We start from the raw sequence: 25,504 nt of genomic DNA, 5'->3' as shown, positions 1-25,504 counted from the left end.
GAAAAGTGCAAGGCTTTGGGCAGCAGCGGGGGGTGGGATGGACAGGGCTCTGGTCCCTGGGCGAGCTGTGCTGGGAGGAGACGCTGCTCTGCTCTCCTTTCTCTGTCCCACCTAGGAAACACCAGAGAATGGAGCTGCCCAGGGCACTCACTATTCAGGAGAAAGTGGTGAAGCGATGTAATCAAGCAATCAAGCGGGTGTGGACTTTCTCTGTGGGTAACTCAGTGCTAGGCAGATCCTCGGCAGGCATGGGGTGCACACCTGTAATCCTGGCTCTGGGAGGCTGAGGTAGCAGGACTGAGAGTCTGAGCCCAGCCTGGGCTGCATAGTGAGACTATGTCTCACACTTCCCCCAAAAGGCAAACACCCACCATTCATGGGTTCAAAATGGTCTTGTGTGGAGGTAGGAGGATTGCCCTTGTGCCTCTAGATAGATGGTGACAGTCTAAGGCTATGAAGGGCTCATCTTTTTAAAATAATGAACAATTGAAAGTGAAATATCTAATAATAGGCAGGGTGTGGAGGAGGTGGATACCCTTTCCTCTCTACTCTTCCAGCTCCTGAAGCCTGCAGGAATAAGCAAGAGAGCTGCTGGGCTGCTGATTAAGTTTATAACCCAGACGCTATTGGTCCTGGCGAATTAAAAGAACATTAAAGCTGTAGCCGGGGGATGGCACATTTTTCATTTAACCAGATTGACTGGAGCACTGACTCTCCCAGCAGTCTGGAAAGGAAGGCTGGCTTCCTGCGATCTTCAGTTTCTGGGTGTGCTCAGGAGACGATGTGGGGACCCGTTTGACACAGGCTTTGATGGGCTGTGGGCAGAGTCAGCCAGTTAGCAGGGGTCTGCGGCCCCTGTCTGTGGCTGTCACTGCTGTCCGGATGGGGACAGGGCAGACCCGAGCGAGCAGTGCCTGTCCCTGTGGCAAAGCAACAAGTCCTGGCACACACCTAGTTGGAGCGGGACTAGGCATCCTCTTTGAGGGGGAAGAGGAGCAGCCTTGTCACTAGCCTCGTCTCTTCTCTCAGAGTCAAACGTGCCTCCCCAGCTCCTCTGCTGCCCTCCTTGACGGCTGCTCTGCAGACGCTGCCGGGCGCTGCGGGCCTCACACTCCCTTAGGGCTGCCCGGAGCACCCCGTCCCCTTTCGGTGGTGCAGGCGCTGAGGTTTCAGCCCCTTGTCCCCTTTGCCTTGAAGCCAGCCGACTAGGATGCCTCTGCCTTCTAGCTGGGATTATTGGCGAGATGATTGACCCCCCCGCCCCCGGCCCTGCCTCTTCTCTCCCCCCAACCCTGAAATCCCACTTGCTCTTTGCATCCTCTCATTTTGCCTTCGTTTCATCTCATTTTCTCCTGCACAAGGAAGTGGCGAAGGCTGATCTCCGGCAGAGTCGCTGGTGCCCAGGAGAGAGGCAGGACGCTATAGTCCCGTTACAAAAGTTGGTTCCAAAAGCGTTCAAGTGCGCAAACTGCGCCCCGAGAGCGCCTGGCGCCCCCCAAACCCCGCCCGGGGCCCTGGCGGCCCCGGTTCCTTAGGAAGGGCTCGGCTCGAGCTTGCAACTCTTGTCTTCCAGGCTCTGCCTCGACACACCACTTGCAGTCAAGGGTGTCTCCCCACCCGCAGACTGACCGTAACTCCTACCCTAAAGGCACGCCTCACGCGGGAGCAAAAGTCGGGCCGGCAGCAGTTCCCTCCAACCTCCCTCGCGTCCCTTCCTCTCCCCGCCAGGAGTATTTTCTTTCCCCAGGAACCCTGATTCTGTAGGCTCTGAAGCCCCCACCATCCCGGTGAGCAGTACAGAGATCGCCTTACTGGGGGAAGACAGGAGAAAAGGGGTTCGAGGATCCCAAAATGCTTATGGGGCGCCTGAGCCCAATAAATTAGCCTGGGGCTGCAGCGGGTTCCGGAGGTTGGGGAAGAGCCGGCTCCAGCGCGCAGCCCGTTCCCTCCGGTGGGGGGACGCGGCCCGTCCGCTCTTCTGACCTTGAGCCGGAGGCGGGGGCGCCGAGCTCGTCCCACCGTCAGCCCGGCCCCGCCCCGCCCCGGCCCGGCCTCCGCCCGCCCGGGCTCCTCCCCGCATTGCAGCGCCCGGTGCTCGCCCATCGATCAGGTCCCCTCCCTCCGCCGCGCGCAGACCGCCCAGCTCAGCAAGTCTTGCGGCAGAGGCACTTCGCGCCGAGTTGGGCCGGGGCGGAGCGGGGACTCCTTGCCCTGGGGACCGGACACCGCCTCGAGCCGTGGCCGGCGCCGCGCACCCCGCAGCCCGACGCACGGAGACCCGGGACCCCCTGCCTGCCGCGGCCGCGCTCGGGTGAGTCCGCTTCCGCCGCGGGGCCGACCTCCCCTCCAAAGTTTCTCCTTCCCGGCGCGAGCAGGGCGCCGGGGCCTCGGCTCGGGCGGCGGGCGGGGGCGGGAAGTTGGAGGCCGAGCGCGCCGGGCGTCCAGGGGAGGTCGGCGTGGGGAGTCAGCTCTCTGCGGGCTGGGCCGGCGGGGAAGGGGTCCTCTCGGGTCTCGCTGCGAGGCAGGGGCAGCCGGCACTGCACCCCCGCCCCGCTTTCCTGCTCCCCAACACTCCCAGCGAGGGCTCTTTTGCCCCCACCTCATGCCTCGGGATCCCCAGCCCTGCCGTCGTGGGAGGAGTGGGGAGGGTCCGCGGAGCTCAGGCCGGGACCGGAGAGGGGCTGGGGAGCAGACAGGGGCCTGCCTGGAAGCCAGGTCCCGGGGAGCAGGACGTGGGGGCCGGAGCGCCCTGCCACCTCCAAATCTCATGACTCAGCACTACTGTGACGCTCGGCCCCTGCAGCACCCGCGCCCCCGGGTGCAGACAGCCCACTGCCCTCTCTGCGTTCTTCCACGTACCTTTCCCACTTGTGTCCCCCACCCAGGGCACAGGGTTTTCCGTTTTAACTAAAAGAGAAGCAGTGTCCTTTCCAGCTCCCCCACCCCAGGGAGGGGGCTCCTCCCCTCCATCCCTTGCCTCATTCCACAGGTGCCTCAGGCCCCAGCCCACCGTGCACCGAGGCCTCTCCCTCCGCACCCCCAGTTCCCTGCAGAGATAGAGTGTGCCTTCCCCAGGGCAGCGCGGTGCAAGGACAGAGGAGGCGCGGGGCCCCTGCAGTGGGGCGAGGGAGGGTCGAGGCTGGCAGGGGTGGGAGGCCCAGGTTGGAATGGGTTGGGCACGAGGACCGGAAATGCACAGGGTCTGGGGGCACCGGGAGGGTAGACTGGAGCCTGACCCCGAGGGCCTGGCGCAGGGTCTCCCCCCTGCTGCCGCTGCTGAAGGGGGCATCTCGGTGAAATCGATTGTCCTGAGCCACTCTCTCCAGTTCTTGCTAACCTGGCCACTCCATCTCAAGGGGTGACAGTGAGGAACAAGGTGGCCCCTAGTCCTTCCAGCCGTCTCCCCCTGCATAGTCCAGGTCTAGATTTCCAGCTGCTGGAGACATCTCTGGTCAGCAGAGGCACTGGAAAACAGCAAAAACAGCCCTGCCAGATGCCCCTGAGGCTGAGCCAGAGGGGCAGGTGGGAGGGGGCAGGCAGCTCTGATGCAGAGGGACGTGCCTGGCATCCTGGTGGCAATCGGTGGCCTGGCAGGCACTGCAAGCTGCAGTGTGTGTCAGGGCCCCAGGGGGTGAGTCAGCATCAGGGGTCCACTGAGGCACACTGTAGCCTGGCCTGGGCATCCAGCCCCAGCCCCCCTATGCCCTGGGGGATGGACAGTGCCCGCTGACTGCACTCCTGGCTTTTCTCTCTGTGCGCCAAGTGTCTGACCTGCATGGATCCAGACACATCCGGGCCTCATCCTCTAGTCCCCTGCCTGCTTTTTCTGGAAACCTCTTGGGCTTAACCCTTACCACCTCCCCTGTGCACCTGGCCCAGGGAGGCACTGGGGCTTTGGAGAAAGGGAAAGAGGGAGGCTGTGGTAGGTGTCCCAGGGATGGCCTCACTCAGCCCTGGCCCGTTTTGCTCTGTGGTCCACAGGCTCTTCCCAGGCAGCCTGGGGTCTCTTCTTGCAGGGTGGGAGGCTCATCCAAGCACATTTCCTCTTCAGCTTGGGGGCCTGACATCCATAGAAGAGCAGGGGAAGAAAAAGGTGTTGGTGTTTGTGTAGACAATGCCCTTTCCTCATGGAGGAGTCTGACTGGCTTCACCTGGGACTGGAGTTGGTTTTCAATCCCAAGGCAAAGCGTGTGCCTCGTGGAAGATCTGGCAGCACCTGGGAAGCCCTCTCCAGAGCTGGCCTGGGCCCGCTGACCTGTGCTGCAGCTGGAGCTCATTCTAGCCTTTCGCCCTGGGGCAGGGCAGCAGGTGCACGGAGGCCTGGCTAGCACTGCAGGGCCGGGCTTCGGAGATGCCTGGGGAAGCCTCTGGCCCGCCGACCACCTGGGGCCTCCGCACCCCAGGGGGACTGTGTCTGACCTTGATTGGCCGCTGCTTGATCTTTGTCCTGACCTGGCTGGGTCTCCTCTTTCTTCCCTGCCAAGCCTGGGTAGCTCTGCAGGGGAACAGTAGATAGAGGGGCAGAAGGGAGCTGGCAGCAGGTCCAGAAAGGACCACCAGGCTGGAAAAATCGCGTGCCAGTCCCTTCCTTGTACCGAGGCATCCTGAGGCGAGGGGAGGCTATGGCTGAGTAGGAACAAGGTTTCGCCTGGCTTTGGGATTTGCTGTGTGGCCCTTCCTGATCTAGGCAGGTTCCAGCTGACACTGCATTTGCTTGTCTTGAGCCAGAGGTCTCAGACAGTGCAGGGTGATAACACTCTGAGGATGGAAGGGCCAGCCAGGGGAGCCACACAGGGGCAGTTAAAACAGGAAGCAGCAAAGGAGCGAAGCCGGGAGCCAGGCAGGCCTGGGTTCAAATCCCTAGGTCACTGCTATGGTGTGTGTAACCCTCTTCATTCATTCATACAACCAGGCTTCTATTAGTGAGCACCTACTGGGTGTCAGCATTGTAGACACTGTGGATGCAGCAGGGAACTCAGCAGACAAAAGTCACTGCTGTTCTGGGTTTTGCATTCCTGGGGCTGGGTGTTACTTGACCACTCTGGTCACCAGTTTCCACATTCATTCAACTGTTTCCTCCTCTGGTAACACTGAGGATGGAGTGCAGGGAGTGCTGACCTCATCCTCAGCCCTCCAGCTGGAGGGAGCCCCCATTTTTTTTTTTGGTACCAGGGATCGAACTTGGGTCCTTGCAGTTGCGCAGCAGGTGGCGAAACCACTGAGCTAAATCCCCAGCCCAGGAGCCCCTTTTTAAATTGCATTTTGAGGTAGGGTCTCACTGAGTTGCACAGGCTGGCCTTGATCTTCTTATCCTTCTGCCTCAGCCTACTGAGTAGCTGGGTTTGCAGGCGTGCACCATTGTACCCAGCTCCTATGCAGTTTTCCTAAGAGGCAGAGAGCTGATTACAGACACGTTGTTGGGGTTCCCTGGGTTCCCCCACTTGCTCTGATCTTAGGCAAGTTAACAGGTCCCCGCTGGCTTGAACCACTGGTGGTACAAATGGGTCTAATCACTTTTATCGGTCTTTTTACTCATAAAATTAATAAATAGCTGCCTGATGGGACAGTCATGCGTTTATCGTGGTTGAAGACGACCAGCGGCAAGATGTAGGAATTGTAGCTCCATGTGACTGTGTTAAGTGAACTTGATTCTCAGTCTTCCCATCTGTAGAATGGACCTAAAACTCCTATCTACGGCAGCGGTTGCTTTGGTGAGGGTTAGATTCCTATGAAGTGTTAGAATGGTGCTACTGTAGGGTGAGAGCCATGAAGCACTGGCCATCATTGTGTGGCCTGTACATCCTCGCTACTCTTTCTTGCCCCCACACAGGGCTCTCTGTGGGTTCTGCAGCTGGAGGGAGACTTTTCCACTTAGTCTTGACCCAAGGGAAGGGGCTGCTGTCACTGCCCTGGTGGCTGTTCCAGTATTTCATCCCTCCAACTTTCAGGTGGTTCTTTATGCCTCTGGATCTATTTCTTGCCACACATTAATTTCTGGGAAGGATTTGTCCTGCCATCCTTCATTTGCATGCCTGGAACCGACTGTTCCAAGAAGTAGTCAGAGTGCCCAGTACATGTGGATCCAGCCCGGTAGGGGCTCGAAGTCATGGGGCCTCCAGGGGGCAGCCCCGCCCCTAGAGGCTGTTCTCAGAAGAACAGGCAACCGGGTCTCCCCAGATACAAAGGTGAGCGCAGGCTGCGGCGGCAGCTTCCGCCCGGGGTGGTTTCCTGGTGAGGACGGAGAACCCCACCTGACCCAATGCCAGGGAAGAGCAGCCTGGGTTCTGGAGGCCCCTCCAGACCTTGCCACTTAGCAAAGGAGGATATGACCTGTGGCATCCACTGAAACAGCCACTGAGAGCAAGGGGTGGTGATGCACGCCTGAAATCTCAGCATCTCAGAGACTGAGGCAGGGAGATCCCAACTTTGAGCCCAACGTGGGCAACTTAGTAACTTAGCAAGACCCTGTCTCAAAAAAAATTTTTTTTTGGTATCAGGGATCAAACTTGGGATCTTGCGCTTTCGAGGCAGGCTGCAGAACCACTGAGCTAAACCCCCAGCCCCGTCTCGAAATTTTAAAAGAAATAAAAAGGGCTGGGATGTAGCTCAGTGTGAAGGCCCCGGGTTCAATCCTCAGTACTTGGGGGAAAAAAGCCACAGAACCTCAGAGCATTTGGCACTCGGGGCAACCCTCAAAACCAAAGATAAGGGCAAGAAAGGAAGTTACTTGTTCTGTCAGAAAACACCTTTGCCACTTTATCCAGGGGCCTCAGGATTTCAGCTTTTGCTATGTGCAGTTCTTACCATCAGGCATAAGAAAAGTCAGAACCAGTGGGGCACAGTGGTGCAAGTCTGTAATCTCAGCCACTTTGGAGGCTGAGGCAGGAGGATCCCAAATTTGAAGCCAGCCTGGGCAATTTAGTGTTTAAAAAGGCTGGGATGTAGCTCAGTGGTAGAGCGCTCCTGTGTGTGATCTCCAGTACTGGGGGGGGGGCAGAACTCAGACACCCCCCACCTCCCACCACACCCTCCTCGCCCCTTACTAACCTTCCGCCCACCCGCTCCCCGCTCTAGCCATTCAGAAAGGGAAATCACAGCTCCTGTCCCTGCAGCCCTCGGTACCACTTTGGACCTCGGGTCGGCCAACCCTGTCACCGTTGTACAGTGGGGATGGAAAGGCCCGAATAAGTGATGTGACTTGTTCAAAATCTCCAGCTCATAGGCCTTAGGGGAGCAGTAGCTCATTAGATGCCAGTTTTCCTTTTCTGCCTCCTCCGTTCTGGCCAGTTCTGCCCCCGAACGGCCCAGAGAATGTGCTCCGGAGACCCTGGGGGTGTGGTATAAACAGAGAGACTGCGTGACCGGGATCATGCCTCAGGATTTTTAAAATTAGGCATCGATCCTTGGAGAAATCGAAAGAGCTCCCCCTGCCCCGTGTAGGCGTCCCTCCGGCCTCTCCCTAAGGGGTCTGGTGTCGTCTTCTGGAGCATTTGGCCGGATGGAGGTGGGAAGGCACAAGGTGGGCAGACCAGAGGGAAGTGAGGGCGCCTGGCTGGCAAAGCATGCGCCTTAGGGCTGGGCTGGGGGCCGGGTTGGTTCAGGTCTGCTTGTCCTTCAGAGCCCAGGCCTGAGTCGTCAGACCCCACTGGGACTCACAGCCAACCTCGCATGCAGGGGGAGCTGGAGTCCCTGAGTCCCTGCCACCCTCTTCCTCTTTTTCCTCTGGCTCATTCAGGGGCTCGGGGTTCCTTCTCCTCTCCTGGTGCCCCTCGAACCCACACCCAGGGGGAGCATTTGTGATGGCCAGCACGGGGTAGCAGGGCTCCCAGCTGCTGCCTGCCTCCCTGCCTTTCTCCTTCGTGCAAACCAAGGCTCTGGAGCTTCATCAGGGGACAGTGGGACCCAGGAGGACAGTGACTGGGTGGAGTCCAGCAGCTGGCCTGAGTATTGGTGAAGACCGGGTGCCTCTGAGTGGGACAGGGAGCCCTTGGGCCTCGAGCACCCTGCCAGGGCTTCCCATAATTGGGTTGATGCGGTGCCTCTGGAACGTAGCAATTCAGGAATATCTCAGTAAGAGGTGGAACTCACCACCACTATTCTGTGCATCATCATACTGAGTGCGAGTAGTTGTGACGTTGAGGGTGACTAGGGAGACGGGAAATAGAGGTGAAAGAAGGGATGGCGTGAGAGGGCTCAGAGCGTGAGGATGGGGCTGGGAGGGCCTTAACCTTCCCTCCAAGCAGGCTGAGCGAATGGCCTGGAGGTGATGGGAGGCCACGCGAGGCCAGCAGCCGTGAGTGGCCGAGACAGAAGCATCCAGCCTCACTCTGGGGCATGAGCACACAGTGTGACGTTTCAGTACCAGTGTCCAGTACGTAATGGTCACATCAGGGTACTTAGCATAACTGTCACCCCAGGCATCTATCATTTCTTTGTGTTGGCGATCTTCAAATCCTCTCTTCTACTCTAGTTTCATCAGCTCAGGTTGCTTGGCACAGGTGGAGGGAGCAGTAATGGAAGCCAGGAAAGGGCGGCTGCGTTGGAGAAGGGAGCAGAGAGAGAGAGAGAGAGAGAGACTGATTGATTATAACCAACGGTGGCAGTGTGTATGTGAGGGGAGAGAACACCTTCGTTGCATCCAGTCCCCCCCTTTCCTTTGGCTCTTTTCTCTCCCTTTTTATTCCTCCTCCTCATTCCCACTCGGAGGTTCAGTTTTTTTTCAGTCAAGCGAGGCAGGACACGTTATAGCAAGGTCAAGCTGGGTAGGGACATGTGTGGGGTCCGTGTCCCCAGGGAAGGTGCCTGTTTGTCTCCCTCCAGAGCAGATGTGGCTTCCTCAAGGTCACCTGGGCTCCACAGACACTCCCAGTACCCTCTATTCCCCAAAGGCTGGAAGGCGTGAGTGAAATCTCTTTTCCTCACCATTGATTCTGGCCTGAGCTAATGATCCAGATATGCTGGGCTTGTAGTTCCTGTTCTGAAAAAGCCAGTGTGGGAAGAGCTTTTATGCACTTGGTGGAAAGGAAGTCCTTGCTGATGATCGACCTTACCGTCTCTGGCTGTGCCTAAGCTTCCTGGAGAGGAGAGATGGGAGGCAGCTGGAGAGGGGGCTCGACTGAGGGTGTCGGGGGGGTCTCCGAGGGCCGTTTTTCACCTCTTATGCATATTTGGAGAAAAGCATATTTAACAAACAGTCCTTTCTCTCCATCCTCCTCAGGGCTGTTTGGTTCCCCACTGTCATTGTCAACCATGCACCCTCATTGTGCAACTCAGATGGACCCAAGTCCCAGGCTCAGTGCTGTGATCTGTGACCAGATGCCAGGAGGGGTGGAGACCCACTGAGGAGAGAAGGATCATCCATCCACCGCTCAGGGTATAGGTGATGTCTTAGTTACATTTTCTCACTGCTGAGACAGAATACCCAACAAGTGAAAGAAGGAAAGATTTATTTAGCTTACATTTATTTGGCTTGTGGAGATTTTAGTCCATAATTGCCTGGCTCCAAGGCAGGGTACGCCGCAGAGGGACATTTCAGAGAAGAAATAGTTCATGGTGGGCAGAAGGCAGCCAAATAAGCAAGCAAAAGAACAGCAGCTCTCTTTCTGTCCCTTATATTTTATCCAGGGGGCAGGTAGCACCCCCATCCTAATCCTAGCATTGCAGTGTGAATCAATCCCAGCATCACATCCTTGATCCCAGCATCACACACTCTAGATCCAAGCACCTCTGAAAAGCCCCACTTATGACTGTGAGGCTTGTGGGGGTGGGGGAATGGGACGGGACGGGACATCACATCACATCACATCACATCTAGACATAAGCTGTAACAGGTGTGATGGACAAGAGCCTATTAAGTGCTGTGTGTTCTCTCCTCTCGCATACACACACGCACATACACACACTGCAGGGGAGCTGCCTCGGGTCTGAAACCCAGCCTCACCACTGGGAGCCGTGAAAAGTTAGAGGTAAACCCTGGGGAGCTTGAGGGTGCCATGTGGCTAGGATCCAAGTCAGCAGGAAGCGGGGAGTTAATTGTTGGGGGGAGGGCTCCCTCTCCCTGTGTGAGTCTCCCATGAGGAGGAAAAAGCATCACTTTAATAAGGCTGCCCTGGTTCCAAATCAATCCTGGCGTTGCAGGAGGCGAAGGGGAAACAGCTGAGAAATTAGATTAGCTCTTTAACGCTGGGAACTGTGCTGGCTGCGGTGGAAGGCAGGAAAGGAGGACGGACCCTATGGTTCGCAGCCCAGCCCCAGGTGGTCAAGGCTTCCCAGGAGGCCTACGTCTCCTATCAGATCTCCTGCCTGCGGAGGGGCAGCAGGTACCTAGGAGGTGGACGCTAGTAGGAGCCAAGACTCTCACCACTGTAAGGCGGGGAGGCATCCCTTGGAGTAGATGAGGAGCCCCCCAAGCCCAGGAGGTGACAGGAAGGGGGAGGAGATGCCCGACATCCCCAGATCGAGTCCCACAGTTGCATGTTCTGCAGGACCCACCCAACAGAACATTTGTGGCTGGGAGTCAGGTGGCCTAGGTTTAAACCAAGTCTCCCACTTCCTGCCTGTTTGTCCCTGGGCAGGTTATTTAAACTTTCTCGGAGCAGGGTCCTGCACTGAGAGGGGGACTAGTAACACTCCTGGATCATAACAGAAGTCCCATGACAGCAGTTCTCAAAGTGTGGTCTGTGGATGGTTGTGAGTCCCCAGGAAGTTTTCAGAGGGCTCTCTAAGGTCAAAGCAATTGTCATGATAAGACTAAGGTTGTTGCCATCTTTGTCTGGCGGTGATGGTGGGCAAAACAGTTGATACCTCGCCTGTGTGATCAGCTGGCACCAAACTGCCCTGGTCACCATTTTCTTCCCCACCACACCAGCTAAACAAATCAGCAAATAAGGAACTGTCCACTTCAGAATGTCTTTGATGGAGTAGCAAGAGTATTACTTCATTAAATCTTGATTTTGGAGTTCACGTCTTTTTAATATTCCTTCTCCTGAGAAGTATGCATAAGACATTTCTGCGTACTGAAATACAGTCTCTGAAAAACTAAAATTTAGAGAAATCCACCACCAAACTCCCATGCATTTGAGTTGCAAGCTGAACTAGCCATGTTTTTCCTGGGGGAGCACCATTTTTACTAGAGAAAATGACCAATAAGCTATGGTTATTCAGACGTGGGTGTGGGACAGGCATTTCTGCAGAAATGAGTTGAGGGTGTCACTTCAGGGAAAAGAACTAATAGCGTTTGTTGCCCATCATAAGACGCAAGCTTTCAAGTAAAAATTAGAATTTTGGAAAACTCTCCTCTATTCCTGTGGAAATGACTGTTCTGATAAGATGAGTGGGAATATTAATGGATGTGACTTATTAATGTTACTTAGGGAATATTGTCAGTATCTGAAAGACCTGCACAACTGTGAAAACCAGTATCTTCCAAATGATAAATGCATGATGTTATCACGCTCAAAGAGAAGAGACCTATTCCAAGCTCAAGGTTTAATAAAAAAATCTAACACATGTTGAATTTTAGTATCATACTAAAGAATATCCACAGTGATCTGAGAAGTCTTTACTGAATACTCCTGCCAGGTATAGAGGTGTGTGCCTGTAACTCAGGTAGCTAAGGCAGGAGGACTGAGGCCAACCTGGGCAACTTAGACCTTATCTCAAAATAAAATGTTAAAAAAGGACTGGGGATGTAGCTCAATGGTAGAGCACCTGCCTAGCGTGCATGAGGCCCTGGGTTCAATCCCCAGTGTGGAGTTAGTGGAGGAGAGTTCTTTCCCCCTTTTCCTTCTACACTTCTGTGTGACTGTGGATTCTTTTCCTACTTCAGTCAAAGCAGTTTACGGTGACAGATTGAACACAGAACCCGATAGGAGCTTCTAGTAAACGAGATGTCAAAGAGACTTGCACAGATATAAGATGAGCCCTTCTTCTTACTAGATAAAACTTCTATTAGATTTTTTTGTCTTGAAAAATATAGTTACTTTTTATTGAAATGTGTTAGCATGTAATGAGTCTATTTTTTAAGCTAATAATATAGAAATTTTTAGTTTTGGCTTCTAACAGGGTAAATATTGGTAATTATAACCCACAGAAGCTTATGGTCTTGAGGGTTCAATAAATGGATCTTGGGAACAGAAGGTCCAAGGACCCTCATGCCTGGGGAAGGCCAGCTGGGTCCTGGGCACACAGCAGTGTTTTTCTTGCAGTCAGGAGAGAGGGGCATCCAAAGAGAGTCCCCTTCTCCACCCTAAGCCCTGTCTTCACCAGAGCAACTCTGCCTTCATGTGTCTTGCATATGTGGGTTCTTAATATTGGAGATTCACTCAAACTTCTGTTTAAAGAAAAGGGATTGCGGGCCGGGGATTTCGCTCAGTGGTTTCACCACCTGCTGCGCAAGTGCAAGGACCGAAGTTCGATCCCCGGTAGCAAAAAAAAAAAGAAAAGGGATTGAGGTTTTTAAAAGATTTTTAAAGCTCTGTAGTCCAAGCATTTTTTTAAAAAGACAAAGCTCAGCAAGGGAAAGTGACTTCTCACAAAATACTGGAGAATAGTGAGCTCAGGAGTGCTGTAGGGAGAACCAACACAGGCAATGCTGCAGTGGCTGAAGAGTCTCAGCCCACAGAGCCCAGTGTGGTGCAGTGGGGACACAGAGAATGATCACCGCTTTCTCATTTTACCTTTGTAACAAGCCCAAGCTCTGTGGAGGTAACATTTATAGATTATAATATCACCTGTTTAAAATGTACAATTCAATGATTTTAAGAACTTTATACCGCTGGGGAACCATAATCACAATATTTTATTTATTTATTTATTTATTTTGGTACCGGGGATCAAACTCGGGTCCTTGCGCTTGCGCAGCAAGTGGCGAAACCACTGCGCTAAATCCCCAGCCCTATTATAATAGTTTTAGAGCATGTGATATTTGAAATCCATCTACAGAGGGAAACAGTCTCAAAAAGGTAAAATAAATGTCCCCAAGGTCAGCCTGCTAGTAGGTGACAGAATAAAAAGCTAGATTTGAGTCTCTCTGTCCCCCAGTGCCACACTCCGTCCCAGCTGCCCATGGCAATGAAGAGGGCCAGGCAGTCCGTTGCTGGGTGATCACACACAAATGCCCCTGGGAGGCTGGTGTCACAGGACTCTGTCTAGAGCGGAACATATCCAGTCTGGGCACAGGTCCTGCCCACAAAGCTCTGTGGATGCTGAGAAAACCTGAATGTTGGCCATTCTCAGTAAAACTAGACTGGTAAGGGACCCTCCCGGACTCCTTTGTTCGTCGTAACCTGAAGCTCCTTATTGAGCAGGCCCCCTAAGGATCTGGGAGTAAAACCTCTAGGAAGTGAAATCAGCTTTCAGTGCCAGGAACCCCAGTGGTGTGGAAGTTCTTCCTGTGTCCAGCCACGTTACGCCTGCTTCTCTGAGCACCCATTTTTCCCTTCCTGTACACCCTTTCTGTCTTCCTGCCCAGGGTGTCTTGGGGTCGGGGTGTCAGTGTACATAGTTCAGAGAAAATCTGTGTGCCAGATGCAGAGTTCCGAACTGTGTCTACCTGGACACCTGCCTGTGGTAATTAAGATTTAGCATCCCGATCCCCGAGGCTCAGAGATAATTGCTCTTCCTGGAGGAAGACCCGGCAGTCTCCATGTCTCTTCGGTGGCTTTTGTGGCTCCTGCACTGAGAGAGTGGTCAGCTCAGGGTGGAAGGACAAGTGGGACGCCAGGGAGGCACTGGAGGGCAGCGTGAGCGCCACCTGCAGGCGAGGTCAGGTGCACCGCTGGCCTAATGGGACATTGGCTTTTCCCTGGCTTGGCCATCTTGGGCTGCCCTGCTGCTGAGATGTGCGTCTGTAGGGGCAGCTCACCATGCCTGTTTTAGACCAGGAATGGGGAAAGACCACAGCAGTAAGGGGCACCGTATGAGAAGGCTCACTTCAGCACCTTGAACATTCCTTGAAGGGAAGGGTGTTGTCCTCTGGGGAGTCATCTGGCTGATGCAGGAACTGGGGCCCCCAGTCTTCACCCTTCCAGCACCCCAAACATGATTTCCCTTCCTCTCATAGCAAGGAGCCCACAGACCCTGAGCCTGGCAGTGTCTGGCAGAAGAGAAATCGGTGGTGAATTTGGAAGTCTTCTGAGGCATGTTTTCTTTTTAATTAAATTTTATTTTTCCAGCTTCATTTAGGTGTAATTGGCAAAGAAAAATGGTATCTATTCAGGTTGTACCCTGTAAGAATTTGGTATGCATATGCATCGTGTGCCATTTCCCTTTGTCAAATTAACCAGCACATCCACCACTGCTCGTGTTACCCTGTGTATAGGGGTGGGATGGAAGCACGTCGCGCAGGTCAGGGATCTCAGCTCAGGGACACAGGGCTTTCTCTCTCCAAAACAAACGTGACAGGGTCCCCAAACAGCCCTTCCCATGGTCTCTTTTTTTTTTTTTTTTGGTTTTTGAGACAGGGTCTTGCTATGTAGTCCAGGTTGGCCTTGAAATTGCAGTGATGATCCTGCCTCAGCCTCCCGAGTGCTGGGATTACAGGCGTGTGTCACCAAGCCTGGCTGCCTTTCCATGGTTTTACCCATGCCCTGCTTTCAGGGGGCCTTTCTTTTTGCTGGGGTTCATGGCATCTTGAAGCACTTGGTTCAAAGTGGGAAAAGTTCACAACTTCACACAAACACACACAGGTGGAAACATAGCTCAGATGCACAGCTTTCACCAAGGTGTCCGTGGGCAGTGGTGCCCTGCTCTCAGCTTTCTTGGAAATTGTGAATGAAATTGAGCCTGAGGCCTATCTCCCGGTTGGAGGACTCCTCTGGTGACACATGGCCTTCTTCCCCAGGCCACAAGTCAGACTCGGGACTGCTTGGGCCGAGTCCTAGGCTAGAGTCCGCAGCTGTGTGGTCTGCAGGCAGACTTTGGACCTGTGGTTTTCCCCAAACTGTTGCTCCTTCCCCAGCCTTCATAGCAGCTGCAGTCTGCCATTAGGAGGTGACGCTCTTAGTGAAGCTTGCTCTGCTGTTAACGCAGCACTTTTTGAAGACAACCTTGATCAGGGTTGTGGTGCTCAGAAGCAGGGGCCTCAGGCAAAGGCTAATGAGCCGGATGTTGTGTCTAAGACCATAGCCTGGGGCTCCAGGTGCTGTCCTGGTGACAGCTGGAAGAACCAGAGGTGAGGGGAGGAAAGGGAGGTGAGAAAGCATGCGGGCTCATTAAATCCTTTCACCAACACGAAGGGCTCACTCATCTCCAGGCTCGCCCATAGTAGCAAGGCTGTTTTGTGTTCCAAGTTCTGTAGAGAAGGAAAAGTCAGGGAGATCCCGGTTCCCCTTCTCAGTGTTGGAGCCAGGCCTGGCGTGGGCATCCCTGGCCCAGTAGCCTTTCATTTATGGGACACTGGCCAGGCCCTCACATGCTCCAGGGCTGCCCTGCCACAGGCCTGGCCGTCTCATCTGCCCATGCACTCACGTGGCAAGCGCTCTATGCGGACTACAGTGGTGAAGAAAGCAGCACGGACTGTGGCTACCCTCGCAGCCCTTATAGTGTGAGGGAGGCAGCACATTGAACAAAAGAATCATGCTATTGATTATTTAATTTACAGCTATGATAATTGATCTGAATAAAAATGCTAGAAATCCCAGGGATTTGGCTCAGTGGTTCCACCACCTGCCTCGAAAGTGCAAGGTCCCGAGTTCGATCCCTGGTACCAAAAATAAAGAGATGCTAGATGCTCTGAGGGCTTATAGAGGGGGTATGGGTGCATGGCTACCATGGCTCATGGGCTGTGGAGGGGGCGCAGGCATTCCTGGGCATTCTCGTGGGGCATCAGGCCTGGGCACTGCCAGGGTATGAGCACCTGGAACCCACATTCCACACCTCCCTGGCCGGTTACGGCCCTTGGGAAGAGACAGCTCTGGGTTATAAAGAGAACTGGAATTTCTGGCTCTGCTTCTAGTCCCCAGGAGAATTTGAGTTTGTCACTGTGCCGCAGACCAGCTGCAGTCGATGCAGGGTAGGAAGGGGAGAGGTCTCAGGCCGGCGAGTGAGAAAAGAACCTTCGCAAGCAATGTGCAGGTTCCCTCTGAGAAGCCTCAGGGTCTGATTTATTTTTATATCTTTAAGCAATGGCTAGGAGGCATTGGGCAGAACATGTTTACATTTTAGGTTGCCTTAGCAATTTCTATAGAAATAAAGGTTATTTTTTACTAAACAAAGTATATTTTTCCTAAGCTGATTCATTTCATTGAACATCATGAATACATTTAAAAATTCCAATTGTCCCCTTATTTACCCACACCTAAGCAGAACAGAAAGTAACTTAATCAAAATCTCTATATCAGCGGGGATACAAGCAAGATTTAGTTAATTAAATGTCAAACTTGTGGTCATCAGCTGGCCCTTGAGAAACTGCACAATGGTTAATATAGTTTGCTATTAGCTCTCTATTTTTTCTATACCTCTATTCATCTTGCTTAAATGTTACTTGGGTTCATGGTCCATGAGCAGGAAATGTTTACAGTACTTTGAGAAAAGCTGAGTAACTTGCCTCCTTAGTGTATTTATCTGTCTTAACTTTCTTTCTATTTCCCATTTTCTACTGTGTCTTACATCTAAAATCTGTCCTTTCAATCTCTTTATAAGACCCCTTTAGTAAAAAGAAAGTCATTAATAGAGGAAAGGAGTTACAGTGTCAGGAAAACAGAGGGAGTTTTAGGAGGGGTTTCTTTAGAAGTGGGTGTGGCAATAGAACTAAGAGAAACAGGAATTTGGGACTTTTGAGCCAGATCAGATTTCAATACAACATTGCCAATTTGTATCATGGAGAATATGTTGTTAGTCACAAATACAATGATCCCTGTGACCAGAGTAACAATTGTAAACATTAGGGCAAGAAAAAATAAAACATGAGGGTACGATGTGTTCCACCCTCCTTTTCCCCCAGCTGGAACTTTGTCAAGCAGCATTGGAGGTTGGTCGGGCTTCGCCATCACTGCTCTTTGTATCTGTTCTTTTCCCCCATAAAGTGAGGAGATCTGACTAGAAAATCCCTGATGTCCCTTACCAGCGTCCCAGAAAAACAGCAGAGGTTTCCAGGGGACAAAATGCAATTCTTCACCTGGAGGCTCAGAAAAGAGACCAGGATGGGGATTCCCCACCACTCACGCAGAGTGGGGAGAGGGTGGAACAAAGGCGGAGCTGGGGCTCAGTGACAGCACAGGAAGGGGAGTGGGATGGCAGGGCGTCCCGTCCCGGAGACTGCTGCTGTGGTACTGAGGGCAGTGGGGAAAACTGTAGCTTGCAGAGTTCCGGGCAGATGCTGGGAGGACTTTCTTGCTCATAGCTCTAAGGCCTCTGGCAGGTGATCAGAGGGGATGAAAGGAGCGTGTCATATAGATGCTCCAGAGCAGCACAGGCAAAGCTTTCCACAGGGAGATGGTTGCATGGAGGCAGGCACAGATGACCTTCCAAGGCCTCCCTCAGACAGGTCCATGAATCTTCTCCCTGTCTGGGGGTCTACAAGAGGAAGATGTCAGGTCCTGTTGGAAATGAGTGTTTGAGCATAAACCATCCCCGTTTCTTGTCCCTCGATGACACATGTGGCTAACCGTGCAGCTGTCACACTGTCAGATGAAGTCCGATTACACCTTTGCTCTCTTGTCCTGCTATAATATAAATATGGCTTCTGAGAAGTGTATTCATTGCTGGCAACAAGAGTGGTGCTGAGAGCCTGGCCTTGGGGCTACAGGGGGCCTGGGGGCTTCCTGGTTCAGCCTCAGACAAGGTCTGAAGATGGGCTCCTTGAGGCTGGGGGAAGGGGCAGCCTGTGACACCTTCTTCTCCAAGGGTCCTGTGGCTCTTTTACCTCTAGATCAGGGGATAGATCAGATGCTTTCCCAAGAGTTCTTTGTGTCCTTGAACTTTGTTTTCATTATTACAGTGGTCACAGGTTCTCCGTGTGCCGTGTGTGTGAATTGGGGTCCATTGCATGCGTGTGTGTCTGCCTGAGAGTGTGACAGGTCCAATGACACCCTGTTTCCCACTTCTACTGAGGAACATGCTGTGCCCTTTTAAAAATGATTCATACCTCCAGAGAGGCGGTGAGATTAACTTAAGGCATGAAGGATCTCAGGTAGATATAAAGAGGAATTTCCAAACACTACACATCGGCATTGTAATAGAAGACCAGGCTGCTGGTGAACCACTGATGCTTCAGTGAAAAGTCTGGGATAGGAGAAGCATTGGGAAGGATAAACTGATATTCAGGCTCCCTTCCATACCAGGCTAATGGGAGGGTGAGTGAGGACCGAGAAAGTTGAATAGGTACACTCTTGTCAACCAGTGAACATGTATTACAGTGTTGGGGGGAGGAGAAAGAAAGAGGAGATCAAGGTGGAGGAGAAAGGGGAAGAATGGAAAAGGAGGGAAGGGGGAGAGAAGAAAAAGGAGAAGGAGAAAGGGAGGAGAATGAAGCTGGATGCAGTGGGGCGTGGAGTGGTCCCCTTTTATCAGTGCCATGCTGTTATCTCCAGAGGCAGGGATGGTGTGGGTCGGGGGACTTCAGCTTTGAGTGTCGAACTTGCAGTAGAATGTGCAGGTGTAAACTCCACCACTGCCACTGCCAGTATGAGCAGGGCCGCCTGGGAAACCCAGGATGCCACACCTCTCCCACTCCTTTGTGTGTGGTCGGCGTACACATGCTGAACATTTGCCCTGCCAACTGGCCACAGTCTTTCAGCCTCACCCAGGACTTGTGAAGAATACAGCTTCTGTATTCATTCAGCAGGGACTCCAGTGTGGGGCTCAAGATCCTCAGCTCCTTTTCTAACATAACTCTGATGTCATTCCAGGGGTTTCCAGGGACATCTCTGAGTTGATGCTAGAAAGCCCGTAAAACTCACCTGAGATCCCACTGCCAGCGTCAGGGAAGAAATGGTCGGTGCACTTACCATTTTGGCAGTTGTCCAGACTTGTCACCCAGAGTCCCCACAGGGGGTCACAGTCTTGGACTTTGGAGTGTGACCTGGAGAGAGCCGGATCCCAGACGACCAGCCTCAAGGCAGGACTTTCTAAACCACCCCACAGCCTGCTGGCGACATACTCACCAACTTTCCCTTGGCTTCCCTTTCTAGTGGCCTCCTTTTTAGAAAGGGTCCCCTTCAGCTAAGCTGTGTCAGTCATGTTTTCTCACTTCTCGCTTCTCTGAGTGGGTCACAGGTGTCTCCGCGTCTTAGGCTGGGGTGGCCGTGCCCAGCACAAGCCGATCGATGGCAAGGGCAGTGTTGAGACTGCTCTGTCCCCCCTGTGGACTTGACATCTACCTGGTTATCCCCTTGGGATTAGCTTCTTCCTCCTTCATGTAAAAGGCCTCTTGGATTGTGTTATCAGTTTACTCCTGGCGCTCGCGGAGCACCTTTGTCATCCTGGAAGCCCCAACCATGCTTAGAAAAGCAAACCACGGTCGCTGCTGGCGGGGCAGTTCAGCACCACGGACAGAGACCAGCGCTGCTCTCTGCCCTGTCTGGCAGGCGGCTGCAAGCCCGGTCTTAACTTTCCAGTTTGGGAGATAGAGGCAGGAATAAGGGAAAGGGGTGTTGTAGAACGTCGCTTCTCCCCCTTACTGACTGTGAGACTTTGACCAAGCCCTCTCCCCTTCCTGGGCCCCAGTTTTTAAACCTGTAAAACAAGGGGGATGAACTCCAGGCACTGCTATGTGATGATCCTGAGTGGCTACGAATGTCTTTCCCAGGTTTTAAAAAGTGGTCTTCCTTTGCAAGGTGGGGGTTAGGGTCGGGCCAGGTGAGCCTGCAGCGGAGAGAAACACAGGACCTCAAGTCTTGCAATCTGCTTATGGTCTTCCAAAGCCAGCAGCTTGCATCTTTCTCCAGTGTTTACAGCAGGGGCATCTTCCCTGGAATATTCATTACTGCAGATACCTTGTTGCCCACTCCACGGATAGGTAAAATGAAGTCAGGGCTGGTGGGATGGGCAGGCTTTGTGTTATGTGTGTGTGTATGTGTGCGCACACAGCTTAAGTGGGCATAGAGCTTCCTACTGAGCCACACCCGGGGGGCACATGGGCATCAGCAGGGGGCATCCAGACCTCCCCTGTTGGAGGATGGAGGCAGAGTCCCTCCTTCGCTCTGTCGCAGTGACACTGTCTCGGTAGGAGGCCTGGGGTGCGGTGGGAGCAGCCTGCAATAGGAGGAGGCAGCACAGCTGGGTAGAATGCACAGGGGCCAGAAGTGAGGGCAGGGCTGGGCAGAGACTGGCAGCTGTCTAGAGCTCAGAGCTTCGGGTGATGGTGGGAGGGAGGACTGAGTGCAGACTGGCTATGTCCTGGTGAGCCTGGAGCGGGGCTGCACCACGCTCTGGTCTCTTGGTTCATATGAACAGGGTTGTTCCTCTGCTCCCAGGGCCCAGGAAGCCCGCAGGGAGGAGGGAGCTCTTCTCTCTCCTCTAACCCGTTCATGCTCCCCTTACATCTACATCTCTTCCTTGACCTCTGGCCTCTCACTAAACTGGTAATCTCAGCCCTCCTCGTTTCTTGTCCACAGTGCTTAGCCTGGGGCTGCAGGTTCACCTGTCCCGGGGTCGTGAGAAAGGCAGCCCAGGCTCAGGGTGAGTCAGCTCTCTTGGATCCCTTCCCAGCCTCCCAAACACCAAGGGGGATTCCAGGCCACACTGAGGTTACCACCTACCTCCTGTTGCCATTGCTGCCCTTAAGCCCCCCTCGGAGATGCCACGTGCACCGCTGTCCCTCAGATGTTTAGCTCATGGGCCTGCCCAGCCCCGAGGCCAGGCTGGTGTGTCTCCCTCTGCTTCACCCTGTGCAGATTCCCCCCACCCCCGCTCCTCCTAAGAAAAGGTACAAGTGCCACCTGCAGAAGGCGGGGCGGGCAGTATGGGGGGAACCCAGGTGTGGAGGCTGCCAGGGAGCATATTTTAGGCATAGCTTCTGTGTGCCTTTCGTAACACCCAGTGGTTCTCTGCCTGGCTCACCCAAAACCAGTTCTCAGGGGTGGAGTGGAGGCTGGGGAAGGTGGAGGCAGACTCGCCTCGCCCAGCCCAAAACTGTTCTGTGTGTGTGTGTGGTGTTCTTCACAGGAGAACTGGGGGCTTAAAGCTCTGCTACCAGGACTACTAACTGCTCGGGTCCAGTCCTGGAAACCAAGGCCCCAATCAGGGAGCTGTTCCGGGGCATAAAGCCAGCGTGGTGGAGCAAGTTGGCTTGGCCCGAAGAAACCTGAGTCGAGTCCACATCTCATCCCCCGCCAGCCAAACCCAGGGAGCACAAGCTACCTGGAGACTTGTTTTGACCCTCTCTTGGGAAAGCGATTCAAACAGAATAGGAACTTCCTCTGTTTCTGTTGTAAACCGGTGCCCCATTCTGGCCGGATGCATGGAAGACGCTCTGAGGATGGTTGGGGTGGATGTTGAAGAATTAGAACTGACCAGAGGCTCAGTGGCCTCCACAGCTGCAAGCACCGTGTTGTCTTAGTCACGTTTCTCTCATTGCTGAGGCAAAAAGCTGACCCCAGAGTTAAGGGGGAAAAGGTTTATTTGGCTTATAGTTCATAGAAGTTTCAGTCCGTAACCGTAACCGGCTGGCTCCAAGGCAGGGTGGAGGAGGGGCCACAGTTCTTGGTGGTGGAAGACAGCAGAAGCAACAAAGGAAGGGGAGGGGCCCTCAATGGCTTCTCTCGCTCCCTTTTATCCTATCCAGACTACTTAGGGTGGGCACCACCCACACCCACACCCACACCCACACCCACACCCTGTCCTAGTGCCCTTGAGCCTAGCAGCGCAGGTGAATCAATTCCAGAAAAAGCCCCACCTCTGACTGCCCAAGGCTTTGGGGGAACATCAAGACACAGCCATAACACCTGTCCTTAGGTATTGCTCAGCAGGGCCCGCTAATTGTTCAGTTGTTTATGCTATTGGGACTCAGGTAGCATTGATAGTGTAGCTTGAGGGCCTTTTCCCTTTGCTCTGGGGATCCATGGTTCTGTGACCTCTTGAAGAAGAGAGACCTCAGAAAGGGGCTGGCGCTGAGCTGGCACTGGGATCTTACCTAGGGCCACACAGCCCAGGACCTCGTGCCCAGCCGCCTCTGCTACATCAACTCGTCACCACACATGCTTGTCAGACTGTGTAAGGAGAGAGTGTCTGCTTCTCACTTCCTGGAAACACTTGTGTGAGGTGCCTGGGTCACAGCCTGAGCTTGGCCTGTGACTGCTCCGTGGGGTGATAGGCATCTAACTTGCAGGTGCACTTTTCAGAGGCGGGTGCTCAGGAGGCCCCCAGGCAGGCGGGGTGGAGAGTGGAGGCAGAGAGGGTGTGGGTCCCAGGTCCAGCTGCTGCCCAGCCTTCGGTCCCTGGCTCTGGCCCCGACAGAGATGAATAATTGATGGTGACTAATGGATCGCTGCTCCTGTATGAAATATTCAGCAGGGACCGAGGCAGGTTTGTGTAGTCTGATGTTACACACTGCCCTCCTGCTGGGTGTGGGCTCCTGGGTTTCCCTGACTCAGAGCCCTGGGGTAGAAGACAGGCACATCCCCAGAGACAACTGAGTTCTGTGCAGGGGGCTTCTCGGGGTGCACTTTACTGGGCAGAGGGGGCCCCATAGTCCACAATTTTGGGGCCGGGACTTGCCTTGTGTCTGGGGCTGTCCATGCTCCCCAGCCTTCAAAATGTTGGGCAGCTCCCAGGAGGGGTAGCTAGTAGCAACCAAAGGGGTAGCACCCACCCTGGGGTCTCTAGGAGAGGTTAGTAGGATGCGGACTGTCACTGGGTACTCAAAATGATCCTGGAGAACAACCTTATTGTACAGGTGAGGAAGGGGGTGCACAGAGGGGTGCAGTGAATTGCCTGAGCCCCACAGCTGGGCTCCTCCACGGTGCCTCTCCACAGCACTGCTGTGCACCTGCACCGACAGTCCTCCTTTGATCTCTTCCCCCACCCCACTCCTGACTCATCCTCACCTCCCCTTCGAGGGGACCCTGTGGGAATGAGGTCATTGGAACCCCAGGGTAGAGTCACTGCCACAGCAACCCAAGCTCGAGAGGGCTGGCTGGACTATGCTGGGGGTGGCGTGCGTGCATGTGTGTGTGTGTACACACGTGTCCTCGCATGTGCGCTGTGGGTGGGGGTCAGCCTTGGCTGCCTCCTTAGGGAGCAGGGCCTAGAAGCACTGCCCCATCTGGCGGGTGGTGCAGGGAGGAAAGAGCCCCAGGCGCGAAGGTAGGGAGGAGACCAGACCAGACTCACAGGGGCTGGCGCCGAGCTGGGGTGAAGTGGGTGCCTCCCCTGCTGGGCCTGGCTTCTTGGGGCTGCTTCTGAGGGGTTTAGCCATCAGCCAGGCTCTCAGCCACACGGGAAGCCTCCACTTTAGATCTTCCCCTGGCACACCATCCACACTTTTGTCGTCGGGTCTGGAGGAGGCGGCTACCAGGGGACATCCCCGCTCAAGGGATGAGAAACCCAACCAGGGCCAGGGATTTAACTCAGTGGTGCTGATCCTGCCTCACAAGTGCAAGGTCCTAAGTTTGATCCCCGGTACGACAAAACAAACAACAAGCAAATCCCTCAAAGAAAAGACAGAACAGGGCCAGGGATTTAGCTCAGTGGTTTCACCTCCTGCTGCGCAAGTGCAAGGACCCAAGTTCGATCCCCGGTACCAAAAAAAAGGAAAAGACAGAAGAAAACCCAATCACCCCACTCTCACCAGCCCTGAAAGGCCCCCCAAAAGGGCTGATGCCCCTCACTGTTCACTTCTGAGTGTCACACCTCCTTCCGTGGCCAGGAAGACCTTCCTGCCCTCTACTCTGAGGCCTTCCTGCTGCACCGGATATGTTTTCCTGCTCCCTGGGGCAGCAGATCTCACCTCCTGCAGTCTCACGGAGCATCGTGGGCATGGGAGACAGATGAGTAATGCTTGCTTAACGGAGAGAAAAATGCAGTTCAGGATTTGGGTTTAGAGCCAAATCCCTCCGCAGCTCTCAACTCCTACTTGACACAGTTCTCCCTCTCTCTCTCCTTCCCTCCCTGGGCCCTGTCCAGGGGCTGAACCAGAGCATCCTTGCCGGAGAAAGAACCTGCTGTCCATCCCCTGCTGTTTTGAACTCCCGGACTGTGAGTCCCACCAGGAAGGGCCAAGTATGAATGTGATGGTGACAGGGTCCTCCCTGGTAAGGGATGAATAAGGCTACAGTGAGCTTTCACATCCTCTCGTGTCCCCTTTTGATGTAGGGATGGAGGAAAAGAGCCGAGGAGCTATGGCAGGTCACGTTAGCCCATTTTACAGGTGGGGAAACTGAGACCCGGAGAATAAAGTGATAAGCCAAGGTTCACACTGTAGGTTGGAGGGTACAAGCGCATTCTGTGTTCTGCTCTGAATCCAGCCTCTAGGTATGGGGCGTGACAGGGACCAGAGAGCCCGGGTCTCTCCCATGAATGTGATCTCACTTCCCAGCCTGCTGCAGGAGGTGCCCATGAGGCCACCCAGAGGCACTGTCCCCATCCCATTGGTGTGTCCTTTGAGTTGTGATGGGAGAAAAGGCATTATTTTTTATTGCTCATTTCAGTTTCAGTTCAGTGTTAGGTAACAAAGAACTTGGCAGCTTGGAGGGGCCCAAGGAAGAAAGGGTGGCTTTTATGTCTCAGGTTCCTAGAGGAAAGAGAGGGCCATTCCCATAGCACACAGGCCGGCACGTGCAGGGCCGCTTCCCACAGAGCTCTCTGGGCCCTGGCCTGAGCATCGCATGGCTCTGCTGTCACCATCTGTGGAAGAGGTGGCTCACTGTAAAGGCCCTGACGTGCCCCTCTCTTGGGCTTTAGGGTCCTCAGTCATCCCTGTGGCAGACAATCAAAGACACACCAAGGGGAGGCCCTGCTAAGTGACAGGGACGTAAAGATATGCAGGACACCAGCCTGCAGTCCAGCCCACCAACAGGTGACGTCAGTTAGAAGGGCAGGTGTCCAGATGGGCGCGTGGGGTACAGTGAGGGGGTCAGTTCTGCCTGAGGGCTTCGGAGCAGCTCCACAGAGCAGGAGGAGCCAGAGCAGCAGCTTGGAGAAGGTGCAGATGTTTTCCGCATGGTTGACAGGAAGGGGAGCGTTTCTCAGAGGTCAGCACCAGAGGGAAGACAGAGTATGCTGTGCTTGGTGGGCTGGGAAGGGCTGGAGCAGAAAGCAGACATTGGCAAGGGGCAGGGCAGGGCAGGCCCAGGGAGACCTTCAGTGCTGTACCCAGCCAGGGGCCCTCAGAGGGCGGTGGTGAGAGCAGAGCTAGGGTTGGGACCATGGGTGCAGGAGGTGACAGATGATGGAAGCCGGTGCAGTGGAAGTGGTTTTTCTGACAGTGACCAGGAAAACAGAGGGAGTGGGTTCCAAGATGACTCATCCTTGGCCCCTTGGGGGACCTGAGAGTGAGGAGTCCCTGCCTGCCCCATCACGCCCCTTCTTTCCCAGGCCAGTGGAGACACCAAGCCCCACGACCCTG

General features: G+C 54.2%; 1 protein-coding gene across 2 annotated transcripts in view; it reads left to right on the top strand.

Annotated features, from left to right (window-relative positions):
* The first annotated feature begins 2,084 nt into the window (after window positions 1–2,084).
* The window catches only part of Syt2 (synaptotagmin 2), a 104,946-nt gene continuing 81,526 nt past the window's right edge, over window positions 2,085–25,504 (top strand). The window contains exon 1 of one of the 2 annotated variants that reach the window (XM_004862218.4): window positions 2,085–2,311. The gene's annotated coding sequence lies outside the window, so the exon portion shown is untranslated. Of the gene's footprint in view, window positions 2,312–9,237; window positions 9,374–25,504 lie in introns of those variants that run through there. The other variant, XM_087193901.1, reaches the window with a different exon arrangement.

Source organism: Heterocephalus glaber, unplaced genomic scaffold, assembly GCF_053883595.1.
Source record: "Heterocephalus glaber isolate CG9 unplaced genomic scaffold, H.glaber_assembly_v1.0 deba00001600, whole genome shotgun sequence".
Classification (NCBI taxonomy): Eukaryota; Metazoa; Chordata; class Mammalia; order Rodentia; family Bathyergidae; genus Heterocephalus; species Heterocephalus glaber.
The sequence above is the reverse complement of the archived record's forward strand: the minus strand, read 5'-3'. Positions and strand labels throughout refer to the sequence as shown.